At 37.6% G+C, this 18225-nt stretch overlaps 1 long non-coding RNA gene across 1 annotated transcript in view; it reads right to left on the bottom strand.

Annotated features, from left to right (window-relative positions):
* LOC129052852 (uncharacterized) overlaps positions 1 to 17725 on the bottom strand; it is a 37549-nt gene extending 19824 nt beyond the window's left edge. The window contains exons 1-2 of the long non-coding RNA XR_008517976.1: positions 17635 to 17725; positions 3324 to 3460 (exon numbers count right to left, since the gene is read on the bottom strand). This is a non-coding gene — a long non-coding RNA (uncharacterized LOC129052852). The remainder of the gene's footprint in view (positions 1 to 3323; positions 3461 to 17634) is intronic.
* Positions 17726 to 18225: the final 500 nt, after the last annotated feature.

The following is an 18225-nucleotide window of genomic DNA, read 5'->3' as shown; positions in this document are numbered from 1 at the left end:
GCCGAGGTGGGTGGATCACTTGAGGTCAGGAGTTCAAGACCAGCCTGGCCAACATGGTGAAACCCCATCTCTACTTAAAAAAAAAAAAAAATAGCCGTGGCTACTCAGGAGGCTGAGGCATAAGAATAGCTTGAATCTGGAAGGTGGAGGTTGCAGTGAGCAGAGACCGTGCCACTGCACTCCAGCCTGGGCGACAGAGTGAGACTCTGTTTCAAAAAACAAAATAGAAAAAAGAATGAAAAATACCACCAATGATCATCAGTCTATGGATATATGATATATTTCTTCCTGGACATGGTAGCAAGGTTTACTATTCTAGTAGTAAAGGGAGTTCAAGAGAGACAACCAATCTGGCATCCCACAGTTCTCTCTGAAAGAAACCCCACTGTCTTCCAATGGCAACATCTGAGATGAATATTGAAGCTTATCTCATTTTTGTAAGACTTTACTGGAATATGTAAGAAATAGTCAATAGCCTGAAATTTTTCTACCAGATCCTTTAATGTTCCAGTTGTGGTAGGTACATTATTTAATTAGAGAACGACAAATGTTTCACTCTGGCATGACAATGATAGAAAACTCAAGCTTTGAGCTGAGTTGTCAAAAAACTCAGTTCTTTGAGCTGTATAAAATTGAAAACCGGTCTCAACCTCTCTTCGATAATAATAAAACGTATTGTTGGCCAAAACTAAAGTCAACTGATCTCAGACCTCTGCTTGCCTGCTATATCTCCTCATAATGCTTCATCCTGTAGGATAGACTTCAGGGTTAGTTGAGCAAGAAAATCATCAAGGACACAGGTTACTTCCATTTCTTCATTCTAACACCAACACTGTCAGCTTCATCCTGAGGCTGATTCCCCTCATGGCTATAGAATACACTCTTATAGCAACTAGTGCTAATGGTTACTAATTTATACCCAGTGAGAGACTGACTTCCTGTAGCTGTGCTTATCAACAAGAAAGTTGTATTCCCAAAAACTCTCAGAGAAGTTATTTTTGTTTTTCATTAGATCAAGTTGATTTGGGCCAGACTATCTGCTTAACAGACTGGCTTACATGACTAGATTAGACTAACTGGGGCTTCAAGGTCTGGGGTGGACCAGCTTCCCCTGAGGCATGTGGGTTATGTGTGGGAGTAGATGACACCTACACAAAATCACAATTTAGTTAGAAATGGAAAAAGAGGGAATGAATGCCAGGATGACAACCAACATTTCCTATTGCATTTGGTTTTGATTCCGGAAGGTGGGTACCTTGAGTGGAGGATAGGATCATTCTGCTCACCAGGGAGGAATATTTCCCCATGGAACGTAACACACCTGCATTTCATTTGTAAATCTGTATCTCATGATTTGCCTACTTTAAATAAACAGCTTTGCTTTAGAACCATGTCTAACAAGGCTGAAGGCCAATCCCAATTGTTGGACCAAGTTATAATCACTCAGGTTAGGCCACTACTCACCATGGTGAGTACTTTTCAGTCTATAACAGCAAGAACTGAGCTAGGTGAAATAAGAAGAAAAAGAAAAAGAAAAAATTATGATTGTGTATATGCATTAACAAATTGCACCCACCAATATGCACCCACAAAATGAGAGAGGGAAGAGAGATTTACCAAGCCAACACTGATAGCTATTTCTAATGTGTTTTGCTTGTTCTTTCAGCAACTACTTCTTTGTATCCAACTTAAATTCTTCCACTTAAAACTTATTTCCTCTTGCTATTTTTCCAAAAGCATTGTCAAACAGGATACATATTGTCATCTGTCTCACATATGTAAAAAAAAAATCCAATTAAAGTGAAAAGGATTCATTTCTAGATCAACAAACGGGTTCTCAAAATCCCTTCCATGCCTAAGAGCCCATAAGCTAGTGTTAGCTTGATTATTAGTATAAGTAAACCTGAAATATACTAGAGTATAAATGCCAAGCATTGAGCCTGCAGGCCAGCTCCAGTCTGCAGAAGGTCATCATTCAATGATAACACCCTCAGTGAAAACAGGTTTATTTTAGTTGGCATATTTTTAAGGAAATATTAGTTCAGCCCACCAGGATTTTCATGAAGAGAAATTGGTCCATGAGTAAATTTGAGTTGACACTCTTGTCCTGAGGAAACAAAATGGCATTTTTTGAGAATGCAAGATTAATGCAGTAAATGATTATTATTTACTCCAAACTATGCCCTTGGAAATTCTAGCAAAATTGAGGCATCAAATGTCAGAAGCTGCAATATTGCAGTTCAGTGCAATGTGTGAGTGTGCATATGTGTGTGTGTGCACACAGGCACGTATACACTTCCTAAAAGCATCCTCTAAACAAACCACATTTGCACATTGAGCAAGATCATATTCTGGTTCTGAATTTCTCAATCCGCTTTTTATAGTGTTACTCATAGTTTTTCCTAAGGTTTTCAACCTAAGGCAAGCTTTTTCAAGAGCTAATTCAAAATGAAGATTGACTTTTGCATGATGTCACCAAAAGGTGATGTCACTTTCTTTCCTCTCCCTTGTCTCAAGAAAACTGGATACTAATGTTGGATTTACTTCACCCTTAACACACAGACAAGTAATCTCTATAGACACAGTATCAGACAACCTGACGTTTTCAGTGGAACTCTGGATAAAGCAAAACTTTCAGGGATAGGCTCTCTAGCTCCCAAGGGAAATTATGCTTCTTTTCAACTTTCTTTTACACAATGATGTGGTGATTATTTTTAACATTAGAACTAAAATATAGCCTTGCACTTTAGTGAAAGGGAACTAATCAAAATTTCCAACTAAAAATCCAAAGGAAAATTTATTCATGAAAAACTCAAACTCTACCCCTATATTCTAGTTACAAATAGTACCTATTTTTATCAACATATATGACTAAGTGTTTCAATACAATACTGTCAATCACTCAAATCAATCACAAGTCAAGTCTCCAGTGGCCAGTGTTTCCAGAAAAATATATTACATGCCAATGCAACTAGAAAACACAAACACAAAAAGACAAATATTGTATGATTCTCCTTATATGAGGTACCTAGAACAGGCAGACTCAAAGAGATAGAAAGTAGGTTAGAGGTTACCAGGGGCTGAGAGAGGAGGAAATGAGGAATTATTATTTAATTAGTACAAAGTCTCTTTTTGGGAAGAAGGAAATGTTCTAGAGATAAATGGCAGTGATGGTTGCACAATAATGTGAATGTACTTAAGCCACTGAGTTATACACATTGAAATGGCTAAAATGATAAATTTCATGTTATGCATATTTTAATCACAATAGAAAGGAATATAAGAGGAGGTAATATAGATGTGGCAGAAAACTATGGACTCACCCATAGATTGGTCCATTTTATCTTCAAATCCATCTTGGGACAGGATTCATTCTCTATTCAGGAAAAGGCCAGATGCTGAAGGAGCTGCTTGAAGGAGTAGCCAAAACAGAGAGAAGCCCACATCTTTCCCTTCACATCTGAGTAAAAATAAAGTCAGAGATTGCAATGACTTTGAATTAAAGTGTACTTTGGTGCCACTCAGCCGATAATCACATGTATAAGACATTTGATGTTGACTTTGCCAATAAGGCTACATTCCCTCAAGTAGTGTATACTAATGGACACTGGGTTGGCCTGTATGAATCTAAGATGTTATTATTTTATATCTAGTTATAAATGCACTGTGTAACTAGAGTCTTAAAAATGGAATGCTACCTGAGGCATAATGAGTTGAACTAAAGACATTGAACTTCATTAAATCCAAGGATTATTTTTCAAGTCCAAGAAATTGGCAGCCTCTTTAAGAAAGGAAGACTGTGCTGTTGAATTTTTCTTTCTTACTTCAGTATCTAGGTTATTAGAAAGCATTCTGTTTCATCTTTTAGATCTCAACCACACTGTGTTACAAAGACAGCATCTTCAATACAGAAACAATGTCAGTGCTTGATGTCAGGCCTGGCTCTGTAGATAATTCTCAGCTTAAAGGGCTGCTGTTTAATTCTGAACAACCAAAATTCAGGGTAAAAATTGTAATGCCACATTTAATCATAATTTCCTACAGCTCTCCATCAAAACTGGCACAAATGAAATGGAAGAAATTCTTGTGTAAAGGGGAAAAGGTAAGAAAGGAAAGGAAGATTGCTTGGATTTCCAGATGAGCTTGCACCTCATTTAGCAATCCCATGAGATGGTTTTGCTACCAGACAGCATGGCAATCTTTCTATTATCTGTCCTTTTCATAACAGACACAGATGAAACATTGAGCTAATTCCTAAATACACTGTACTGCAGATCTGCAAATTGAATGAAAGCCTCATTATTCAGTTATACCAAGCAATATGCCAACAGATACCTGAATAACACAATAGCCAGTGGATGTAACGAACGGATTTTGATGCTATCTAATGAATGCTTGCAATACATTTTATTTAGTATAGTATATAAAAATTGCCTTTCATCACTAAAAGGGGAGGTGCTATTATTGGTTTCTTGATGCACTGTCAAATGCTTTTCACTTTCCTTACCTTCTATGTCTGTCCTGGGTTTTCTACTCAGATTGGAGCATGAAACCTCAAGAGATCCAGGGGTTTCCTCTCCATAAGGACAACCAACAAATTCAAGATATTCCTATGATTGTACTGAACACTATAGTTTAACTGTAAATGTCACAGTGCTATGATAGAAGTTGGGTAGAGGAGTACAAGATCATCACAATAATATTTATTGACTGTTAATTATATCAGATACTGTTCTAAGTGCTTTAAAGCCATGAAGTCACTGAATTGTCACAATACCCTTTCAAGGTAGGCACTACTGTTATCCCCATTGTACAAACAAAGAAACTGAGGTACAGAGAAGTTAGATAATTTGCCTATGGCCTCAGAGCTACTAAGCAACACAAGTGGAATTCAAATCCAGGCCGTAAGTCTGCAAAGTCCTGTTCTAAGCTCTACACCACACTGCCTGTCTAACAACAGGAGCACAGTATTCTGGAACCCTCCCATCCTGTCTGGGTTCTTATGAAGCACCGCTCCTTCTAGTGGAAGGAATCATTACACATTTGGTATTCTCAAAGCAATAATTCTTGTTATCATTACAAGTCAGCACTTCATATATATATATATATATATAGAGAGAGAGAGAGAGAGAGAGAGAGACATACACACACACACACACACACACACACGTGTATATAGTGAACTCTTCATCACCCATGAAATGCACAGAAAATCCAAGACTACATAAGTAATCTGTTTGTGGTCATCTACCCAAATATGGCCATCCCTTCTGGATATTAACTAAAATGGGGGGATAAAATGCTGAAAAGGAAGCTATGGTTTCTTTACTTAATGGTTTCATGAAATCTTTAAAATTCTCTGACTTTCAAACAACACTTAAAAACCAAGCATGAATATGAAAAATATCTGTTTAATTTCTTCCATAGTTGATAATTCATTTGATTCACTGAAAATTTAAAAAGCTAGAATGGTTGAATAAAGGATAAATAACTTCATAAAATAATTTTTAACCATTAAACAGAGACTGTACTTTAAAAAAAAATTAGTGGGCTATATTTGTTTAAGACTTCAAAATCTCCAATAATAAAGTCTTTGAATTTACGTTATTCAAATTCAAATTTTAATCCATGTGAAACTGTTTCGGTATTATCATTCTGTTTTAAATTAAGATTTATATTTTCATATTTACGTTTAAAGACAAGAAATACATGCATATTTTATAAAATTTTAATATAAAGATCTTTTATAATCATATTAATATTTATTCTTATAACAATATCTAAAATTATTGAGCATTAATGCACCAGTCATTGAAATCTTTTCATTCATGATTTGTATATAATTTGCATAACAGTCTTTTGAAGGAGGCATTTTTGTCTCCATTTTATAGATGGTGAAACAAAGTGTCTGAAAAGTTGAGTCATTTTCTCAAAGATCATTGCAATAGAATCATGGAAAGAGCCAGGATTCAAGCCCTATTCTTTCTGACTCCAAAAACCTGGATGTTAAATACTGCATTGTACTGCCTCAGAAACCATAAGAAAAAGATTTGATGAATTTATCTAAAAATTTTAAAATTGCACAAAGATTATTAACAAGGTTAAAAGAGAAAACAAGAACTAAAAAAATTAAAACACCTGAAACATATGTGAAAGAATTCATGTCCTTAATACATAAAGAGATTCTCACAAATCAATAAGATATATAAGCAAAATGAAAGAATAAAAAGTTAAAATGGCAAATGTATCCATGGAAAGCTTTTTAAACTGAAACAAAAAAGTTAATTAGATTGATTTATTACTTTTACTTTATAAGATTATCAAAGATTTTTAAAATTAATATACCTAACATTGTTCAGGGAATAAAGAAACAGGCATGCATGCTCATATACCCCTAGAACCATGTATGAAACAACCATAAACACAACAGAAACACACAATTTACCGGGATCTAGTTTATATTTTAGTGTTTCATTTCAAAAAATATGTTTCATGTGAAAAAAATAGAATATGTCTCTCACACACACACACACACACACAAACACACAGTATGCTCCCGATTTTGAGAAAGACAAGAAAAATCATTTTGAAGCATGTAAAAGTTCTGAAAGGCTCTATACCAAAATGTTAATCACAATTGCTTATTTTGGGGTTAGTGGAATTACGCACTATTTTATGTTCACTTTTTATTGTATCTTTTAATATTATGTGAATTTTTATATTAGCAATTAATTTTATAATTACACAAACATACAAGAGCCAATCAAAATAGCTACTGAGGCAAACATTCTTGGTGGTAGACAGTCTTGGAGCCACCAGTCCAAAACCTATTTCACAGTCTTCCTTGCCTCGATGTTTTTTGGTGGCAATGTACCCAGGCCCAAGCATGAAAAATGAGGGGTGACTGTAAGTAAATCGTGGACATTTCATTTCCCATTGCTAGTAATTGACCCAGGGGTAAGCATGTGACCCAGTTCTGGCTAATGAGATATAGAAGTTTGTTGATGGCCTTGGGTTAAAATTTCATCCTGGCTAGGTGTGGTGGCTCACATCCATAGTCCCAGCATTTTGGGAGGCCAAGGCAGGCAGATCACTTGAGTCCATGAGTTGGAGACCAGCCTGGGCAACATGGCAAAACCCCATATCTACAAAAATTTAAAAAATTAGTCGGGCATGGTGGTACATGCCTGTAGTCCCAGCTACTCAGGAGGCTGAGGTGGGAGGATCACCCTAGCCTGGGAGGTTGAGACTGCAGTGAGCCGTGATCACACCACTGCACTCCAGCCTGAACGACAGAGTGAGACCCTGTCTCAAAAAAAAAAAAATTTTCACCCAAATAGAAAGACAGCAGTGGATATAGAAGGCATTTTAGTCACTCACACCTGTCCACTTGCTTTTCTCTTTGGGATGCTGTTGTATAAGGATGAGATATTTAACTACATAAATACATAAGGATACATATATAGATTCTGTTACCCTCTGTTTTCTCAAGAGTCTTAGTCTTTCTTATACCATCTCTCTTTTGTGTATAAAGCTTCTTCTCAATTGGATACTTCTCATCAGCATCAAGCCCATTCATCCCAATGCTCCCTTAGTTACACTTCCCACTTCATATTCTGTCCCCTTCAAAGCCAAGCTCTTAAAAAATTTCCTCTACCCAACACCTCCATTTTCTCATCTTTTGCACCCATTAGTTCACCAAAACAGTACTTGCTGATTTACTTATGAGCCATGATCTCAATGTTACTAACCAATCTAACTTCAGTTCACATCACCACTCTCTTTTTAATGAAACACTCTGTTCTCTTGGCTTCGGGTCTTCTTTCTACATTTGAGTTTTTCTTTTACCTCAATGATTGGTCTTTCTCAGCTTCCTTCACCATATCATAGGCTCGTCCTCTCCTGTTAACCCACTAAATGCTGGTATTCCTCAAAGCTTATTCCTAGACCATTCACTCTTTCCATTTTATTTTCTCCCTTATTAACATATTTGGCATCGATTTCCATTTTTGTGCAGATACATACATATTATCTCAGACACATAAATCCAATATCTCTTTGTAAACATTTCAGAGGCATATCAAGCTCAACATTTGTCTTTGAGGTCCTCCTGCTCAAATCTGAACCTCTTCCTCTATTCCCTGTCACAATGAATAGTACCAACATTGGTTCAGCTATGTAGTCCTAAAATCTAAAAATAGTCCTTGATACCTTCGCTCATCACCATCCCTGAACCTAATTCATCACTAAATACTATCAACTTTACCTCCTAAATATTTCTCAAATTTAATCACATCTGTTTCATATCTACCACTACCATTCCAGCTAAGGTATTATCTTCTCTCAACTGAACTACACAGTAAATTCTCAACTCATCCCTCTCTATCCATTCTTGCAACTCCTCAATTTGTCTCCACACTGTAGATAGTGTGACCTTCCTTTAACTCAATTCTGATTATATCACTTTCTTTCTTAAAATCTTTAGTGGTTTTCCATTGCACTCAGGATGAAGAATAAAAACTTTAACTTGATCTGCAAGGCCCTGAACGGTATGCTCTGGACCTTCTACAATCTTGTGTCAGGAGCCATTCTCCAGCCCCAGGGAATGAATGTTTTCTAGTGTAGGCCAATCATGTCAGTTCTATTCTCCTACCAGTGATTGGATTAGGAATAGGCATGTGAAGCAACCCTTGCTAATGAGAAGTCAAATAACAAGGAGATGGGGAGTCAGCCTTCTAAGAAGGAATAAGATAGGACACATCTCTTCCCTTTTAGATAATATCATAAGATGATATTACGCCTAATAATGTTTCAGACATTTTATGACCATGAGGAGAAAACAGTTGATAAATAACACTTCTGGTTGTACATACTATGATTAGTTGAATTCCTTATTCCAATTATTCATGCCTCTGTAATAGATAGCCATACCCTTGCCACATCCTCATGGTGGTAAGAATGTTCTTCTCTGTCCCTTGGCTTTTGGCTTGGTTATGTGTCTTGTTGTGGCCAATGGTATGTTAGTAAACATAATGAGAGAAAAACCTCAACATGTACTTGCATGATTTGGTTTGCTTTCTTGTTCTTTCTAAATGAGAAGATCATCCTCTAGGTAGCTGTTTTCTCACCAGTCTGGGTACCAGAATGAACACATATAAAGAGGACCTAAATTTAACTCACACCCTAAAACAGAGCCACCTCTGCCAATTCACAGACCTACAACCTAAAGCAGAGTTTCCCAAACTCACCGGCAGACCTGTGAGCATGGGAAAAAGTGTTTATTGTTATATGCCACTGGGTGTTGGGGTAATTTACTATGGAGCATTGCTGTGTCAATAGCTGGCTGATACACCAGCAAAAGCATTGTAACTATTGCAGACATTAAATAATCATATAATTAAATGTAATTCTCCCTCGCTAAATTACAAGGGCCAAAGGGCAGAAACTGTGTCTATTTTCACTTTTTATTATATTCCAGCACCTAGCCCATTAAATTGCATAATAAATATTTATTGGTTTAATATTATTAAGAAAGGCTGAAATAATAATATACATGCAAAATGTTAAAATCAGATGATAGAATAAGTAATATTTATATCTTCATTCTTTCCTGTATGATATTACTTGTCTGTATTGTAATAATGTTTTTGTATAATAAACATTAATTGCTTTATAATCTGGAATAAAAGCAAGAAAAAACTATTTTCACTAAGAAAAAATGTGTATATATTTATCTGGAAAGAAATACTCTCATGGGTCACACAAGAAGTCATTTGCATGAGTTAAATCTACATATAGCTCCAAATTCAGGAGACTGTAAGTTCACACAAAGGAGATAAATATTTAGGTGTCAGAATAGTAAATAAGGTCTTGGTTAGCAGCAAGATTTAAGACCAGGCTGAGACAGACTGGGCTTTGCTTTGTTTTGCTTTGCTTTCTAGGATCAGAGATAAATATCCAAGGTAAGCCAAGAAAAAGCAGAGAAATTTAGGGAGGCTGGATCAAATGAAAATGCTTGTAAGCTATTTGTTATGAATGAACTCACTTTTTCACACTCATTTCATAAATTTTTGGTTACTAAGGGCATCTCTCCAGTCACATCTCTTCACCTTCTATCTCATTCCACTCCCAACTTCCCTGCTGTCTGCCTTCACCCCATCTTCTGAGGTGGGAACTTTGCTTTCTTCTCAGGATCCTTCAGGCCCCAGGGCCTTGGTTCACTTGCATCTTTTCATGCCTAGATCTCAGGATTCAAGGATACAGCAATCAGATGTAAGGAACCAGCTCATATACAGAGATATTGATCATTCTTAAAGATGTAGCATTGAATAAAAACTAAAACCTATGGAAAAATTAGACTTATTATAGAAGATAGTTTATTTAAGTTTAAAAGGTGTACATTCACATGTATCTTTTGGGTGGGTTACCTATACAAGGACATGTATTAAACATTTGAAAGGGTGCCTAACTGAAAAGAAGAATGAGTATGGGCATAGAGAATAAACGGCAGAAGGAAGGAAGAATAAAATGAGACTACGCATTTATAAGGACAGAGAACAGGTTTCACTTTAAATGATTTCAACGAAGGGCTGTTAATGAAGGATCTACTTACAATGGTGTGGGGAGAATGAAGGTGAAAGGAAAAGAATGGGAAGGTATATTGGTTTTTTATTGCTGCTGTAACAAATTAGCAAAAATTTAGTGGCTTAAAACAACATAAATGTATTATCCTACAATTCTGTAAGGGTGATGGTTAATTTTATGTGTCAACTTGACTGGGCTAAGAGATCCCCAGGTAGTTGGTGAGACATGATTTCTGGGAGTGTCTGTGAGGGTGTTTCTGGAAGAGATTGGCACTGGAATCAGTAGACTGGGTAACGAAGAGTCACACTCACCCATGTGGTGGACATAAGCCAGCTCACTGAGAGTTCACATAAAACAAGAAAGGCAGAAAGGTGAATTCTCTCACTCTGCCTTTGAGCTGAGACATCAATCTTCTCCTGCCCTTGGACATTGGAGCTCCTGGGTCTCAGGTCTTCAGACTCTGGGATTTATACCAGCCCTCCCTCAAATTCTCAGGCCTTCTGCCTCAGAATGAATTACACCACTGGCTTTCCTGGGTCTCCAGCTTGCAGATGGCAGGTTGTGGGACTCCTCAGCCTCCATAATCACATGAGCCAATTCCCATAATAAATCTCTTATATATCGCTCTATATATATCCTATTGGTTCTGTTTCTTTGGAGAACCCTAATATAGTAGGTCAAAAGTCTGACATGGATTTCACTGGGCTAAAATCAAGGTGTTGGAAGGGCTGCCTTCCTTCTAGTGTCATCAGGGGAGAATGTGTTGCCTTGTCTTTTCCAGTTTCTAGAGGCTATTTACATGCCCTGGCTCACAGCCTCTTTCTCCACCTCCAAAGCCAGCAACATCTGCTTTCTCTCGCTCTCTGACTCTGCTCTATTGTCACATCTCTTACTACAGCAGGGAAAGGTTCTCTGCTTCTAATGACCTTTATTAGATCAGGCCCACCCAATCCTTGGGAGACTCGGAAGGAAATGTTTGGTTTTGTGTCTTAAAGTGAACAAGGAAAGATTTGGACAGAGATAAATCAGTGTGTAGGCTACACCACATTCACTCATGTCTCCCCTCATTCTTCACCTTGTTGCGCAGTGGAGCCAGGTAGAAATCACCAAAGCAAAGGAAGGTGGAGAGGTGGGGAGAAGTGCAGAAAAGAGAATGAAGACACAGCAAGAATGTAGGCAAGTCAAAATTTTTGTGGAGGGCTTTTTTAAAAAAAAAAAAAAAAAAAAAAATTCTTTTCCAAAGTGGTAGAAATTCTCCTTCAACATGTCAGTGGGTGCCTTCAACATGGAGTCTTGTTTTTAATTTATAAATTAATATGACAATCCATGTAGCCAGAACACAATATTTTACTTTACAAACTGCTCATTTAACTCTGAGTTAGATTCTATTATGAATCCCTCTTAGAGGCATCACTTCTAAGACCATTGCTCCCTATTCTCTGATTTTATTTTAAGGGGCACTTGTCCCCCTTTGATATCCATTTCATTTTATATCCAGGCTATAAATTCCATCTTAGGCACAGTTTCTGTCTGATTTTGAAGCTGTGAAAAATCCCATCATGTCTGGCCAAAAAGTAAAATTTGATGGATACCACCAATGGAAAGCAAAATCTCTTCCTGTTGCATGTACACTCTAGGTCTAAGATCATCCTCAAAGCCACTCTAGCTTTACCCAGAGGCCCTGAGGATTTGGAACTTTTCCCACCTGGAGGACAGTGACTCGGGGGTGCACTTAGACTGTAACAGCTGATCCTGAGACTTTTATGCATACAAGCAGTTGAGGAAATTCAAAATCAAGACCAGGTAGAGACTGGGGAGGAGGAACAGATAGGGCAGCCACTCTACATGCTGAAATCTGAAATAAAACAGAGAACTATCCAGAAGATCTTAGTTCCAGTTCAGCCTTACACAAGCTTGAGGCAAATCTTGTAATTAGTAAACGATTTATTCCTTTATATCAGGGTGTCTAGCATTCAGCCCATAGAGTAGATTGCATTTATTTTGATTGAGCATTTACTATGTGTCAGGTGCTGTAAAAAGTCCATTTTAATTTCTCACAATAAACATGAAGTCATTTCTGTTTTTACCTCCTCTGTAAAGAAGAGGAAGAATTAGAAAGTTTAAATAATTGTGCCCCAAATTTAACACAGCTAAGTGATGGAGGCAGGATCCTCATATCCCACAGTCTGAGGGTTTAACCACCACACAGCAAATGTAATTCAGTTGACCCTGAGCAAGATTCCTCCTGAGCTATTAATGGATAAAAAATAACCAACAAAGAAAGAATGAAAAATCCGTTGCCTAATTAGTTTGCTCACATAAACATCGAAGGACTAACATCCCACAAGTAAAGAATGTTTAAAGTTTGATCTACTGTGGAGAAACTGAGTTCACTTGCCACAGAAATGGCATTGGTAATGAAAACATTGTTAGAAATGTATTTTTTATTTAAATAGGTTTGTAGGGAATAGGTGGTGTTTGGTTACATAAATAAGTTCTTTAGTGGTGATTTCTGAGATTTTGGTGCACCCATCGCCCAACCAGTGTACCCTGTACACAATGTGTAGTCTTTTATCCCTCGCCATCTCCTTCCCTTTCCCCTGAGTCCTCAAAGTCCAATGTATCATTCTTATGCCTTTGCATCCTCATAGCTTAGCTACCACATATTGGTCAGAATATATATTTTGTTTTCCATTTTTGAGTTACTTCACTTAGAATAATCATCTCCAATTCCATCCATGTTGCTGCAAATGCCATTATTTCATTCCTTTTTATGGCTGAGTAATATTCCATGGTATGTATACACCACACTTTCTTTATCCACTCGTTGATTGATGGGCATTTGGACTGGTTCCATATTTTTGCAATTGCAAATTGTGCTGCTATAAACAAGTGTGCATAAGTATCTTTTTCATATAATGACTTCTTTTCCTCTGAGTAGATACCTAGTAGTGGGATTGCTGGATCAAATGGTAGATCTACTTTTTGCTCATTAAGGAATCTCCACACTGTTTTCCATAGTGGTTGTACTAGTTTACATTCCCACCTACAGTGTAAAAGTATTCCCTTTTCACCCAACATCTATTATTTTTTGATTTTTTGATTATGGCCATTCTTGCAGGAGTAAAGTGGTATCACATTGTGGCTTTTATTTGCATTTCCCTGATAATTAATGCTATTGAACATTTTTCCATATGTATATTGATCCATTTTCATACTGCTATGAGGAAATACCCGAGACTGGGTAATTAATAAAGAAAAAGAGGTTTAATGGACTCAGTTCCACATGGCTGGGGAGGCCTCACAATCATGATGGAAGGCGAAGGAAGAGCAAAGGCACGTCTTACATGGCAGCAGGCAAGAGAGCGCGTGCAGGGGAACTGCCCTTTATAAATCCATCAGATCTCATGAGACTTATTCACTATCATAAGAAAAACCTGCTCCCATGATTCAGTTACCTCCCACAGGTCCCTCCCATGACACATGGGGTTTATGGGAGCTACAATTCAAGATGAGGTTTGGGTGGGGACACAGCCAAACCATATCAATATGCTTGTTGGACATTTGTGTATCTTCTTTTGAAGCATGTGCTTAGCCTATTTTTTATGAGATTGCTTGTTTTTTTCTTCTAATTTGTTTGAGTTCTTTGTAGATTCTGGAAATTAGTCCTTTGTCAGATGAATAGATTGTGAAGATTTTCTTTCACACTGTGGGTTGTCTGTTAACCCTGCTGATTGTTTCTTTTGCTGTGCAGAAGCTTTTTAGTTTAATTAAGTCTCATCTATTTATCTTTGTTTTTGTTGCATTTGCTTTTGGGTTCTTGGTCATGAAGTCTTTGCCTAAGTCAATGTCTAGAAGGGCTTTTCTGATGTTATCTTCTAAATGTTTATGGTTTCGGGTCTCAGATTTAAGTATTTGATTCATCTTGAGTTAATTTTTGTGTAAGGTGAGAAATGAGAATCCAGTTTCATTGTTCTACATGTGGCTTGCCAATTACCCCAGCATCATTTGTTGATCTGTTAAGTCCTTTCCTCACTTTATGTTTTTGTTTGTATTGTCAAATATCAGTTGGCTACAAGTATTTGGCTTTATTTATTTAGATTGTCTATTTGTGCTGTTTCAGACTTTTTGATGTAGGCATTTAATGCTATAAACCTTCCTCTTAGGACCGCTTTTGCTGTATCCCAGAGGTTTTGGTAGGTTGTGTCACTATTATCATTCAGTTCAAAGAATTTTTAATTTCCATCTTGATTTCATTGTTGACCCAATGATCATTCAGGAGTGTGTTACTTGATTTCCACGAATTTGCATGGTTTTGAGGGTTCCTTTTGGAGTTGATTTCCAGTTTTATTCCACTATGGTCTGAGTGAATACTTGATATAATTTCGAGTTTCCTAAATTTGCTGAGACTTGTTTTGTGGCCTATAACATGGTCCATCTTGAAGAATATTCCATGTGCCAATGAATAGAATGTATATTCCACAGTTGTTGGGTGAAATGTTCTGTAAATATCTGTTAAGTCAATTTTTTTGTTGTTGACTTTGTTTTGATGAACTGTTTAGTGCTGTCAGTGGAGAATTAAAGTCCCCCACTAGTATTGTGTTGCTGTCTATCTCATTTCTTAGGTCTAGTAGTAACTGTTTTATAAATTTAGGAGCTCCAGTGTTAGGTGCATATATGTTTAGAATTGTGATATTTTCCTCTTGTACTAGTCCTTTTATCATTATATAATGTCCCTCTTTGTCTTTTTTAACTGCTATAGCTTTAAAGTTTGTTTTGTCTAAGAGTAGCTACTTCTGCTTGCTTTTTGTGTCCATTTGCATGGAATATATTTTTCCATTCCTTTACCTTAAGTTTATGTGAGTCCTCATGTGTTAGGTGAGTCTCCTGAAGAGAGCAGAAAGTTGGTTAGTGAATTCTTATCCATTCTGCCATTCTGTATCTTTTAAATGGAGCATTTGGGCCATTTACAGTCTATTAGGTTGCTTCAAAAGCAATTGCAGTTTCTGCCATTTTGGCAAAAACTGCAATTACTTTTGCAGCAACCTAATAGTATTAAGATGTGAGGTACTATTCTATTCATTATGCTATTTGTTGTCTGAATACCTTGTTTTTCTTTTTCATTGTGTCATTGTTATATAGGTTCTGTGAGATTTATACATTATGAAGATTCTATTTTGGTGTATTTTGAGGATTTGTTTCAAGATTTAGAGTTCCTTTTAGCAGTTCTAGTAGTGCTGGCTTGGTAGTGGTGAATCCTCTCAGCATTTGTCTGGAAGAGATTGTATTTGTCCTTCATTTATGAAGCTTAGTTTCACTGGATATGAAATTCTTGGCTGATAATTGTTTTGTTTAAGGAGGCTGAAAATAGGACCCCAATCCTCTCTAGCTTGTAGGGTTTCTGCTGAGAAATCTGCTGTTAATCTGATAGGTTTTCCTTTTTAGGTTACCTGATGCTTTTGCCTCACAGCTCTTAAGATTCTTTTCTTTGTCTTTACTTTAGATGATCTGATGACTATGTGTATAGACAATGATCTTTTTGCGATGAATTTCTCAGTTGTTCTTTGAGCTTCTTGTATTTGGATGTCTAGATCTCTAGCAAGGCCAGGAAGGTTTTCTTTGATTATTCCTTCAAATATATTTTCCAAACTTTTAGATTTCTCTTCTTCCTCAGGAACACTGATTATTCTTAGGTTCAGATGTTTAACATAGTCCCAAACTTCTTGGAGGCTTTGTTCATTTCTTAAATTTTTTTCTTTATTTTTGATGGATTGGGTTAATTCAAAAGCCTTGTCTTAAGGTCTGAAGTTCTTTCTTCTGCTTGTTCAATTCTATTATTGAGACTTTCCTGTGCATTTTATATTTCTCTAAGTATGTCTTTAATTTCCAGAAGTTGTGATTGTTTTTCATTTATGCTCTCTATTTCACTGCAGAATTTTCCTTTCATATCCTGTATCATGTTTTTTGTTTTTTCAAGTTGGACTTCGCCTTTCTCTGGTGCCCCCTGGATTAGCTTAATAATTGACCTTCTGAATTCTTTTTCTGGCAATTCAGAAATTTCATCTTGGTTTGGATCCACTGCTGTTGAGCTAGGATGATCTTTTGGAGGTGTTAAAGAACCATGTTTGTCATATTACCAGAATTGTTTTTCTGGTTCCTTCTCATTTGGGTAGACTATGTCAGAGGGAAGATCTGGGATCCAAGGGCTGCTGTTCAGATTCTTTTGTCCCACAGGGTGCTCCCTTGATGTGGTGTTCACCCCCTTCCCCCTAGGAATGGGGCTTCCTAAGAGCTGAACTGCAGTAATTATTTTTGCTCTTCTGGGTCTAGCCACCCAGCGGCGCTACTGGACTCTGGGCTGGTACTTGGGGGTGTCTGCAAAGAATCCTGTAATGTGATCCATCTTCAGATCTTGTAGCCGTGGATACCAGCACCTGCTTCAGTGGAGACAGCAGGGGAGTGAAGTGGACTCTGTGAGGGTCCTTGGTTGTGTTTTTGTTTAGTGTGTTGGTTTTGTGTTGGTTGGCCTCCAGCCAGGAGGTGGCACTTTCAAGAGCACATCAGCTGTGGTCCTATAGGGAGGATGCAAGCTTGCCCTAGGGACACCTGGTTTAGTATTTAAGATTCTCAGGTGGTAGGCAAGGCCATAGATCTCCCAAGAGATTATGACCTTTGTCTTTGGCTACCAGGGAGGGTAGAGAAAGACTACCAGGTAGGGGCAGGGATAGGTGTGTCTGAGCTCACCCTCTCCTTGAGCAGGGCTTGCTGTGGCTGCTGTGGGGGATGGGGGTGTGGTTCCCAATCCTATGGAGTTATATTCCCAGGGGGATTATGGCTGCCTCTGCTGAGTTATACAGGTCGCCAAAGAAGTGAGAAAAAAGTTGGCAGTCACCAGTCTCACCCCTCTCCCATTCCTAAACACCAGTCTTACTCCCACCATGCCCCCGCCCCCCTCAACAGCACCAAGTCTATTTCCAGGCAGCTGGTGACCAGGGCTGAGAACTTGCCCCAGACCACGAGCCTCTCCATTGAGAAAGCAAGCAGACTTACAGTTTTTCAGCATCTCAGGGAGCCTGCAGTGGTGATCCAGTTCCTTCAAAGGGTCTGCGGATTTTCTCAGCTTTCCTTGTATGTTCCTGTGGTAGTTCTAGGAGCAAAAGTTCAAAATGAGAGTCTCCACACGCTGATCTATCTGTCCAAGTGGGGCTGCAGGCTGGTCCTGCCTCCTATGTGTCATCTTAATCCCTTCCTAGAAATTTCTTTTTTATAGCTTTACTGTGATATAATTTAAATAATAAAATTTACTTACTTCAGTGTGCAATTGAATGGTTTTTAGTAAACTTAGAGTTCTGCAACCATCACCTCTATCTAATTCCAGAACATTTTTATCACCCCAGAAAGAAACACCTTGCCAATCAGTAGTCACTCCCCATTCCCGCCCCACCTCACTCTACTCCCAGCCCCTGGCAACCACTAATCTATTTTCTATCTCTATGAATTTGCCTATTCTGGACATTTCATATCAATGGAATCATACAATATGTGGTCTTTTATATCCAAGTTCTTTCACTTAGCATAATATTTTTGAAGTCCAGCCACAGTGGAACAGTATTTGTACCTCATTCCTTTTCATTGCCCAAT

This window comes from Pongo abelii, chromosome X (genome assembly GCF_028885655.2).
Source record: "Pongo abelii isolate AG06213 chromosome X, NHGRI_mPonAbe1-v2.0_pri, whole genome shotgun sequence".
Lineage (NCBI taxonomy): Eukaryota > Metazoa > Chordata > Mammalia > Primates > Hominidae > Pongo > Pongo abelii.
This window is presented reverse-complemented; position numbering and strand designations above follow the sequence as displayed.